Genomic DNA, 11674 nt, shown 5'->3' with positions numbered 1-11674 from the left:
TAATTTGTGGAGGACACAAGCTCCAACATAAAAGGCCAAAGGAAGATAGAAGAAAGGCATCTCATTTCACACTCACACTCCAGCAAACTCTCACTCGACATCCCGCCTCCACTTAGCAATTTTTCACTAGCAAATTAATCACTGTATTTCCTTACTTGCATAATATCCTCTCGATTATAGTGCCAAATTGGTGGAATTCCGACTCCCCCCGCGGTTGTTCCCACATCGGGTTTTCCACGTCACCATAAATTCCGCGTGTTTCTCTTATTTTTCGTTGTTCACTCGTCCGTTAAATTCGTTACACACAAATCGTCTTAGACCGTAGATTAATCGCTATCATCCACTAATTAAATTAATAGTCGGTAAATTTTTACCAAAATAATTTGGCGCCCGCCTTGGGTCATAATGATCATTTTCTATAGCCAAATCTCGCATGCAAGATCTAACCAGACCGTAGCCATGGCCGGAACCAGCCAGAATCCGCCCAGCAGCCAGAGCATGTCAGCCCTGTGCTTTGGAACTAGACCGTCTTCTGCATCTTCAGGATCAGTGAGTGCGCCTCCAGCATCCAGCCAGATAGTCCCCGTTAACGTGTCACCCAGAACTATGCCTCTGCCTCTGCCTCTTAAGCCGCAGGTACCTAAGGCAGCAGGCGTACCCAGCCAGCCCAGTTCCAGTAGGGAGAGCAGCGCCAGCCGAGGTGAGGCTATGTCCAGGGCCCCGATCCAGGAGGGATCAGGTGCAGAAGTTCTCCGAAGTAGAGGACCACCAGTACTTGACCCGATGCAGCTGATGACTCAGGGGATGAATACTCTGGGCCAGGCCGTTGAGTATCTAAGGAAGGACAACCAGAACCTGATCGCTCAGATCATAACAGCGGTCCAGCCCAAACCAGCGTCAGCACCTGAGGCCCTGAACCTGACCAGCGGTGGAGGATCAAGTCGACCAATTCCGTCAGAACTAGTCACCAGGCTAGACCTTACAGGAGTAGCATCCAGTGAACCAATCGAGCCTAGAGGATTGGGATGTTTGTCATTCGATAACCCACCCAGCCTACAGCAGACACCAGGTAATGCACTACTTAGCACTCCGTCAGGGTCTGACTATCCACCTTTTGCAGGAACGCCCGTGCATCAGACATCCGGATGGCAATCTGGGGCTGTCATCAACACAGCAGTTCCATCACTCAGCCAGTTCACCAGTGAAGCCTGTGTCGGAGGCCTGCAGCAGACACTAGGATGGCAGCCTGGATCTATAATCAGTACAACACCAATGATAAGTCATCCAGCGTCTGGCCAATTTTCTGGAGGGCCCTGGTTAGGAAGTACTCATGTTGGTTCCTTCCCGCCTGTTTCTAACCCTCTTGCAGGAGCAGGTAGTTTGCTGGAGCAGTAGTACCAGGAGCTGAGGGACCTGATGTATAGGATACCAGGCGTAGCACATCCATTAGAGAAAGCGGCACGAGATAGCTATACAGACTCGCCTTTTGTGGACGACATAGCCCTCGTCGGCGTTTCTAAATGATGTGTACCACCAGCCATGACGCTCTACGACGGAACGACGGATCAACTCGAACACATCAACCACTACAAGCAGAAAATGATGGTGATAACCGCGAACGGACTCTTAAAGGAAGCTTGTATGTGCAAAGGATTCAGATCAATCTTGTCTGCAGCACCCCTGCAATGGTTCGTTGGCCTGCCCAATAAAAGTATAACCAACTTCGCCGACCTGGTCAATGCATTCAACCAGCAGTTCGTCAGCAGCAGAAAGCCAGAGAAGCAGATCAGCGACCTCTATCGAATAGAGCAAGGATTTGAGAAATCTACTCGTGATTACTTAAACAGGTCCAACAAGGAGAAAGTGGCAATTCCAAGGTACGATATAACAACTGCTATACAAGCCTTCCGCCGGGGGTTGCACCAGGATTCAGATCTATACAAGGACCTGACCAAACATCTGTGCGCCACCTTTGAGGAAGTACAATCAAAGGCGATTGCTGTCATGAGGTTGGAGGAGGACTCTGAACCAAGAAGATATACATACGATTAAAATCCAGTATTCAGAAAAGCCCTAGTAGAGAAGAGAAGCGAAAGATCTAAACCCTACAGCAGGAGCGTGAACAAAGTTTCTGGAAGCTCGGAAGAAAAGGGCAATGCATATCTGCTTCCAAAGGTAAGTGAGTATAGTTTCACCACTAATCTTGTAGGATTATTCAAAGCCTTGCAGGAGCTGGGTCACAGAGTCAGATGGCCCAAGCCTCCGACAGAAGGGTACTCCAGCAGCAGGAAGGATACTGGCAAAATGTGCGAGTTCCATGGCAGCAACACCCACGACACAGACGAATGCCATTCTCTCAGGAAGGAAGTCAAGTATCACTATGATCGAGGAAATCTGGATCACCTCCTACCCATAGGCACAACCAGATTGAACTCTACAAATCAGGTTCTGCCATCTCCCCCTCCTTAGTGTACTAGAATTGTTAATGTCATCACAAGAGGCTTCGAGCTATGCGGATTGACGTACTCAGCAGCAAAGAGGCATGCCACTGAAGCAAAGGGAGATAAGCCAGAATATTCTTGTAGAATCAATCGCCAGAACCTGCCATCAGTCACCTTTGACGAATCAGATGCACAATCTGCTCCAGAACAACACCACGACGCCTTAATCATCACCACTCCCCATAGGGAATTGCGAGGTGAAACATATCCTAATGGATACTAGAAGCTTCGTCAACCTAATCATGCTAGAGACGCTCAAAGGCATGGGATTCAGTGAAAAGGATCTAGCAAAGAAGGCGGTTCCCTTGGTTGGTTTCAGTGGTGAAACAAAGCACCCCATAGGAGAGATCGTCATCCCAACCTATGCCGGACGAATTAACAAGCAGGTAAGGTATCTAGTTATTGATAGACCCTCTACTTACAATGTGATCCTTGGCAGGCCCTGGATCCACGAGATAAAGGTAATACCCTCGACGTACCACTAGTGTCTGAAGTTTCCGACGCCTTGGGGTTGGCAAGGGATACGTGGGGACCAGGAAGAAGCTAAGGATTGCTATAAAGTGGCTCTGAAGTTAACAACCGGCCCGCCTGCATAGCAATTACAAAGCCAGCGCATCCACGACAAATATATTTATCCCCAGCAGGCAGAACTAGACGAAGTCATCCTGGACGCGCTGCACCCAGAACGAACCGTGCTAATGGGATCAGAATGTACAGCTAACATTCGCGAAGAACTCGTTCGGGTGTTGAGAACTAACATGGACTGTTTTGCTTGGTCACATAATGATATGATAGGGATAGACCCAAGTGTGATAACCCACAAGCAAAGTGTGGATCCGAGCTATAAACCTGTACAGCAGAAAAGACGGAAATTTGCTTCTGAAAGGAACCAGGTCATAAACCAGGACGTAGATAACCTGCTTGCTGCAGGAAAAATGTAACACCCCTATACTCCAAGTGCCTTACCAGGACCACCCAGGTATAAGGATGTTACCATCTCGGTTACCCGAGGCAATGATAATCAAATAAACAATAATGAAACAAAGTTTAAATATAAATACTTTAGTGAAAGGTTACAATCCAAAAACCAAACCAAAATACGGATACATGTCTCAAACCAACTGTCTAATCAGCTAACTGAAATGTTTATGAAAACTACTAAGCTACAGCGGAAGACTTCTATCATCAGACCGTGGCATATCCCAGCTATCCCAGTACTCAACTCATACCTGCTCAATATCTGCTCACCATCCCCGAATGCATCACCGCAGGTTTTAAAACAATAAACCGGGGTCAGTACTATTCACACAATTTATATAACCAACAGTACTGTAATTAAGACAGCTCAAGAAGTCACACACAATCACCCACTCCAATCAATCTCCGTCACCAACTGTCCACTGGACCAGCCTTGCCAGTGGGGGACCGCAGCCGTACCCACCAAATCCCCGCTCATCATACCGAGCGATAACCCTGTCCCATTAATGTGCACATCCCCTTCCGTGGCGGGTTCCACGAAGGGTAAAACTAGGGCGTGAAGCCACTCCCGCAAGTGACTCCACTCAGCCGAGAACGCATCTCGAGAACCAGAGACAAACAATCAGCAATCACAATACAACATCAACAACCGTCTGAATCAATCAATAATCACTAACTACAGTACAATCACCACACATTATGTAAATAATACTGAGTAGGGAAACCCTACCTGGAAAGCACAACAATCAGACGATCTCACAGCTGATATCAAAACGCTTCCTCTATGAATCCTCCTCCTAATATACAAACACATAATCACTACCAATCATACAAACAACAAAACCCCCAAATCCCCAAATTAGGGTTTAACCAACTTTAAAGAAATATTATAAAAACGGTATATAGGTCTTACCCTCAACACAAGGATCACAACGGTATAAAGAAAGGTAGAATCCGACCTTCCAAGCTCCGGGATTTGCCAACAATGCGATTAAAGCGAATGACGTAGTTTGATTTCTCTTCTCACAGTGATTAGGTTTTAAAAAGTGTTTTAAGAACAATGACGGAAGTATTATATACTCTAATCGCATTATTAACAAAACCCGAGAAATCATCCCCCGTAAACCGGCTACTCGATCGAGTAGCTGAGGTACTCGATCGAGTGCCCTCTTACTCGATCGAGTATCAACGTTACTCGATCGAGTACCCAACAGGCCAGAAACTATTTTAAAAGCGCAACTCACCCTTACTCGACAGAGTAAGGCCTACTCGATAGAGTACCCAGATTCTCATAAAACCGTAGTATTACAATCTTCCCTCCTTAATAAGAACTTCGTCCCCGAAGTTCAACCCATACCTAAAAACAACCATACTAACTCGACCAAGACACAACAACATACTAAGAACTCAAGAACTCGACCAAACATAAAACATGAACTCTTAACACCCACTCCACCAACTATGTTTACTTCCACAACATGACTCACGATATCGTATCTACCACATATATATCTCTCACGACACCAACTCCATACATAACCAACTACCATCCTCTAACGCTGCTAGCTCCATAATATCATCCACTATCAAATCTAATATCAAGACACTCATAGACATCAAACGGAATGTTACATTCTACCACCCTTAAAAGGAACTTCGTCCTCGAAGTTTACTCACACTCATAACCTCATCATCCAACTGTCAATACTAGTGAAATATTCTCACACTCCTAAACATCACACTACTACAAGCTCGACCATGGCCTTTTAACAACATCAACCACAAAATATTCAACTTCCTTCTTTATGCTACACCAACACTCTACTGCGAATATACCACCATATGCACAACCATCAAAATCTCTTTTATCGCATCCTACTCCTCTTAAGATAAATGTTACGTCCTCGTAACTCACTAATACTAAATCCGAGCTATATCGTCTCATTATCCTCATCACCACCGCATGTCAAAGATAACCACCTATAATCTAAACACTCGCCATGCATATATCCAAGGCTCTCTTACTTAAACATTTCTCATACCTCAACTCATTCGGCACACCACCTAACCTATACTATAAAACACGTAGCAGAATCACCATACTAACTCTCCATTATTACTGCAAAACAACATACCTCTCTATGTAAAGCACCTATCTCCCAAAAGCATAACTCACGATCCACACTCGGTACGTATACTCACACTAGATCCTCAAGTTCTTTCTTTGATTACCGCAAAACTGATACGCAACTTAACATGACACTAATTCCCCCAACACCCTACACTCACTGTCTCAACAAAGGATTATGAACCACCTGCATCTTTCAGGTCATTACCACACATGTTTTACGAATCACTTGCCATTACCATATCCACTAAAGCCTTATCTAGAACAAGATCAAAATTACTGTAACAACCTCTCACAACCGTGTCTCATCAACAGAATATCACTATACCATGACAACAACAAAAACATATACAACTCTATTTCATATCATACTCTACCCTGATTCCCAAACTTAACTAGTAAGAAACATCAATAACAAAACAACTGTCTATCTGTACAAACTGAAACTCACAGGAAGCAACATCAAACAAAACAACAATCTATGTATGACTGGTATGTACTTTTGAAAACTCGTATCATAATAATCCCGCCTGCTCCACCACAACCGGTGACGGCATCGCAACACCGCCACCAACAGCCACACCGCAGTGCGAAAATACCCGCATCACAACACTATGTACCGTGCCCGGATCATCACCCGAGGTACAACAACCACATCGATAGACATCACCGCCGCATACAATTACCATAAACACTGACTCAGAATAACTTCTCAGACAAGAAAAAAAAACTTACTCAAATCCACTTTACTAAATCACAACGCAACATATTTTATGAATTAAACAGGTAATAACCTCATGAATATCATCCCCTTACCATATCACAGATTGACATGTATCATGAATACATACAAGTATAACCAGTCATGCCAGATCACTCAATTTATTACGTTTTTAATCATCATTCAATTAGATTAGCGTACTCAACATGCATTACAGAACATTCAAATAACAACTTTATGATAACCACACCATATCACGTCTTCTAAGGTCAAAACCTCACACAAACATTTATATATATATATCACAGACCCGTAATCACATACAACAAGTCAATCCTGATCACGTAAGTTACCAACTGATAAAAGTTACCCCTCACCCGAGCTTAACTCGTATACCCCTCATAACATATTCTCCCATTCGCATATCCATCACCCCCTGCCAATTGTAACCGTACCATTAATACTCAACTACTAACAACCGCCTCATATAACCACATCTTATACTTTCTCGCAACCATACATATCAATCTGGTCTCTACAAAATCAACCTCATTAGAAATGCTACCTTTCTAATATACCACCACCCTTAACCACTAGTCACAAACCATAACACTACCGCTGTCCGGACATCAAACCTCTTACACTCATCTCTAAATATCGCGATTTCTTTCTATCTTTGGTTAACATCCCAAACAACGAACATCGAATCCATCAACACAATTACCTCAACATTCTTCCCAATACTATCCTTAATTGTATCATCATCTAACTCTCCACCAAAATCTCGTATCGTGCAAATACCCCACCAACTTCATACTCCCTTAATTCCACGAAACTCATGATTAATCATGTTGTCCTGAAATTCCTATATAACCCTTAACTAATATCCTTATGATAATATCATAAACCTCAACGATTCCTTACTTCTATATCACATAACTCTAGTCAACATTTTTCTCAGCTTACTTTTATCCTTCTTTTCTCTTTACACTCAACAATACCAATTAATAGTTCAACTCCTTATTCTTTCTAGCTAACTCTTTAGTAATCCAATTACCTTCTCATCGCTCCAAAACTCAAATCTCATTATTTTATATTGATATCACCTCACTCTTTCTTACCATGGATCTTCTCTTATTATACTATTACTCACACTTGCCACTAATCTATCCATAAATCAACGTTCACTGTATACCACTCTTCTCAACCCCTTTAAAACGAACTTTCACTACATATATCCTTAACCCACACGACTCCTAACCAACTCCCTCCATAATTCTTTACACATCTCAAGCTGCCACTATCCACATCCTTACTTTGAATCTTTTCATTCTCACGTTCCTTAGACTCACATCATCCCTTGCCCATATTCACTTGCTTTTATGTTACTCAACACACAATCATATTATTCATCTCATCTCAGAGAACATGCTCTATGTCTCAATTAAGCCATAACGATCCTCCTTTTCTTTTTCCACTATCTATCACAACCACATATAACTCATGTCCTCCCACCGAACTCATACTCACCACAGGTGCCACTCCTTACATCACAATATTGGATAACTTACGCATCAAGACCAACATACATGTAAAACAATGCATAAAGAAGCAAAATAACACTTTTGAATTAAACATGATATGCAACAAAGTCTAAAGATAAGCATATGACCCAAAATAGGGGTCACTAGATCGAGTACAGGCCACTCGATCGAGTAAGGGACTTACTCGATCGAGTAGGTGAAGGTCAGAAGCACGTAAAACAAATTTTACCAGGGTTACTCGATCGAGTAAAGATTAATCGATCGAGTACCAAGATGCACTCGATCGAGTAAGGGCCACTCGATTGAGTACCCTACGTATTTCTCAGCACTGTCCAGTTTTCGTAAAACGGTCATAACTCACTCATTTCTTGTTCGTTTTGGGCGTGTGACCTATCGTTAGAATCCTAAAACAACAAGCTATCACCTCCAATTGGAATCACATTAAAATCATTTATACATATCAAGTTATAACAGTTTAAAGACGACCTCTTTATAATCGAAAAACACAACTACTTGATTTTTACTTCCAAACGACTTAAACAACAAGGTAGACAAAAACAACTCAGTACTCATAAAACTAGTATTGCTAATCACATGTTAATATCTTCAAAAGTCAAGCAACAACATCCATCATGCACATATATTATTCAACTCATTAATCATGTACTAACCGCATGCTTTAATTTTATGACTTTTCGTAAAACAAAACATACTCATACAATTACAAATCCTATTTCCATGTTACTAACACAACAATATTACAACTCCACTTCGTCATCTAAACATATTCATATTCACAAAATCCATATTCTCATGCAATTGACACTCCATCTTTTCCAATCAGTTCATCTATTTCAAACACATTCTTCATTTACAAGTGCATATGATACCACAGTAGACAATTATATGAACTTATTATCTAACTTTACGCAAACCAAATTATGTAAAATCATATCAAATCCCCTAATCACAAGTTACTATTATGTACATATTATAAATCAATCATCCTGCAACATCATTATTCATAACATATTATCACATATGAACTATTTCCTTTTTCCACCACATCATTCGTCATTCCCACATACTTTTCCAACTATTCCAATCAACATGGTAAACCAACTATCATCCAACATGATTTCAACCAACAACATACAAAATCACACTTATTCATGCCACACATCACTATATTGGTACACAATTCACAAAATAAACACATAGCGATCTCGACTCATATCCCATGGTGACCGGTTCAAAATTGTAGGGCGAGTTCGCGACTTTAGGACGTCTCCCAAGCCTTTACATTAGCTCCTACAACTTTTACCCCGGGTTCATTTTAATTTGACTCCCTATATTCATTAGGTTCATTGGTTACAGGTTTCAGGATCGTCGCTCTGATACCATTTTGTAACACCCCCATACTCCAAGTGCCTTACCAGGACCATCCAGGTATAAGGATGTTACCATCTCGGTTACCCGAGGCAATGATAATCAAATAAACAATAATGAAACAACGTTTAAATAGAAATACTTTAGTGAAAGGTTACAATCCAAAAACCAAACCAAAATACGGATATATGTCTCAACCAACTGTCTAATCATCTAACTGAAATGTTTATGAAAATTACTAAGCTACAGCGTAAGACTTCTATCATTAGACCGTGGCACATCCCAGCTATCCCATTACTCAACTCATACCTGCTCAATATCTGTTCACCATCCCCGAATGGATCACCGCAGGTTTTAAAACAATAAACCGGGGTCAGTACTATTCACACAATTTATATAACCAACAGTACAGTAATCAAGATAGCTCAAGCACTCACACACAATCACCCACTCCAATCTATCTCCATCACCGACTGTCCACTGGACCAGCCCTGCCAGTGGGGGACCGCAGCCGTACCCACCAAATCCCCGCTCATCATACCAAGCGATAACCCTGTCCCATTAATGTGCACATCCCCTTCCGTGGCGGGTTCCATGAAGGGCGAAACTAGGGCGTGAAGCCACTCCCGCAAGTGACTCCACTCAGCCGAGAACGCATCTCGAGAACCAGAGACAAACAATCAGCAATCACAATACAACATCAACAACCGTCTGAATCAATCAATAATCACTAACTACAGCACAATCACCACACATTATGTAAATAATACTGAGTAGGGAAACCCTACCTGGAAAGCACAACAATCGTACGATCTCACAAAATTGATATCAAAACGCTTCCTCTACGAATCCTCCTCCTAATATATAAGCACATAATCACTACCAATCATACAAACAACAAAACCCCCAAATCCCCAAATTAGGGTTTAACCAACTTTAAAGAAATATTATAAAAACGGTATATAGGTCTTACCCTCGACGCAAGGATCACAACGGTATAAAGAAAGGTAGAATCCGACCTTCCAAGCTCCGGGATTTGCCAACAATGCGATTAAAGCGAATGACGTAGTTTGATTTCTCTTCTCACAGTGATTAGGTTTTAAAAAGTGTTTTAAGAACAATGACGGAAGTATTATATACTCTAATCGCATTATTAACAAAACCCGAGAAATCATCCCCCGTAAACCGGCTACTCGATCGAGTAGCTGAGGTACTCGATCGAGTGCCCCCTTACTCGATCGAGTATCAACGTTACTCGATCGAGTACCCAACAGGTCAGAAACTATTTTAAAAACGCAACTCACCCTTACTCGACAGAGTAAGGCCTACTCGATAGAGTACCCAGATTCTCATAAAACCGTAGTATTACAAAAAAATTGAGAGGTAAAGTATCCAGAATGGTTATCCAATGTCATGGTGGTCCCAAAGAATAATGGCAAGTGGAGGGTCTGCGTCGATTTTATAGATTTAAATAAAGTGTGTCCAAAAGATCCGTTTCCACTAACACACATATATGTCATGGTGGATGCTACCACAGGTCACGACATGCTAACGTTCCTGGATGCTTGGAGCGGCTAAAACCAGATAAAGATGCACCCCAGCAACCACGAAAAGACGGCATTCAGGTCCGAGCAAGGTATCTATTGCAATAACATCATGCCTTTTGGACTTAAAAATGCAGGATCCACCTACCAGAGGCTGGTAAACATGATGTTTAAAGAGAAAATAGGTCAAACTATGGAAGTGTACATAGACGATATGGTCGTCAAATTAAAGCAGGTTTCGCAACACCACCAGCACCTGGCAGATACTTTCAACACCCTCAAAACATACCAGATGAAGCTGAATTCGACAAAGTGTACCTTCGGGGTCTCCAGTGGAAAATTTCTGGGGTACATGGTGACCGAGAGTGGGATAGAGGCCAAGACCGAACAAATCAGAGCAATTCTGCAACTGGAGTCACCTCGAAAACCAAAAGACGTCCAACGCCTGACTGGAAGAGTGGCAGCCCTAAACAGGTTCATATCCTGATCCTCCGACAGATGCAGGTTGTTTTACGACATACTCAGGAAAAGCCAAAGGTTTGAATGGACCGAGGAGCATGAGAAAGCATTTCAGGAGTTAAAGCACTATCTCAGTACCCGGTCACTCCTATCAAAGCCAGAGCCAGGAGAACCGTTATTCCTGTATTTGTCAGTCACGGAAGCAGCAGTAAGTGCATTGCAAGTACGAGAGCAGGAGGGATCACAGCATCCAGTATACTACGTCAGTAAGTCTTTGCTTCCTACAGAGACCAGGTACACATCGCTTGAAAAACTCGTCCTTTCACTCGTTACGGCATCCTATAAATTACGTCCTTATTTTGAATCTCATATCATTTCTGTGATAACTAATTACCCTCTTAAGACTATCA

Source organism: Silene latifolia, chromosome Y (genome assembly GCF_048544455.1).
Source record: "Silene latifolia isolate original U9 population chromosome Y, ASM4854445v1, whole genome shotgun sequence".
In the NCBI taxonomy this organism is placed as follows: Eukaryota; Viridiplantae; Streptophyta; class Magnoliopsida; order Caryophyllales; family Caryophyllaceae; genus Silene; species Silene latifolia.
Note: the sequence above shows the minus strand (reverse complement) of the source record.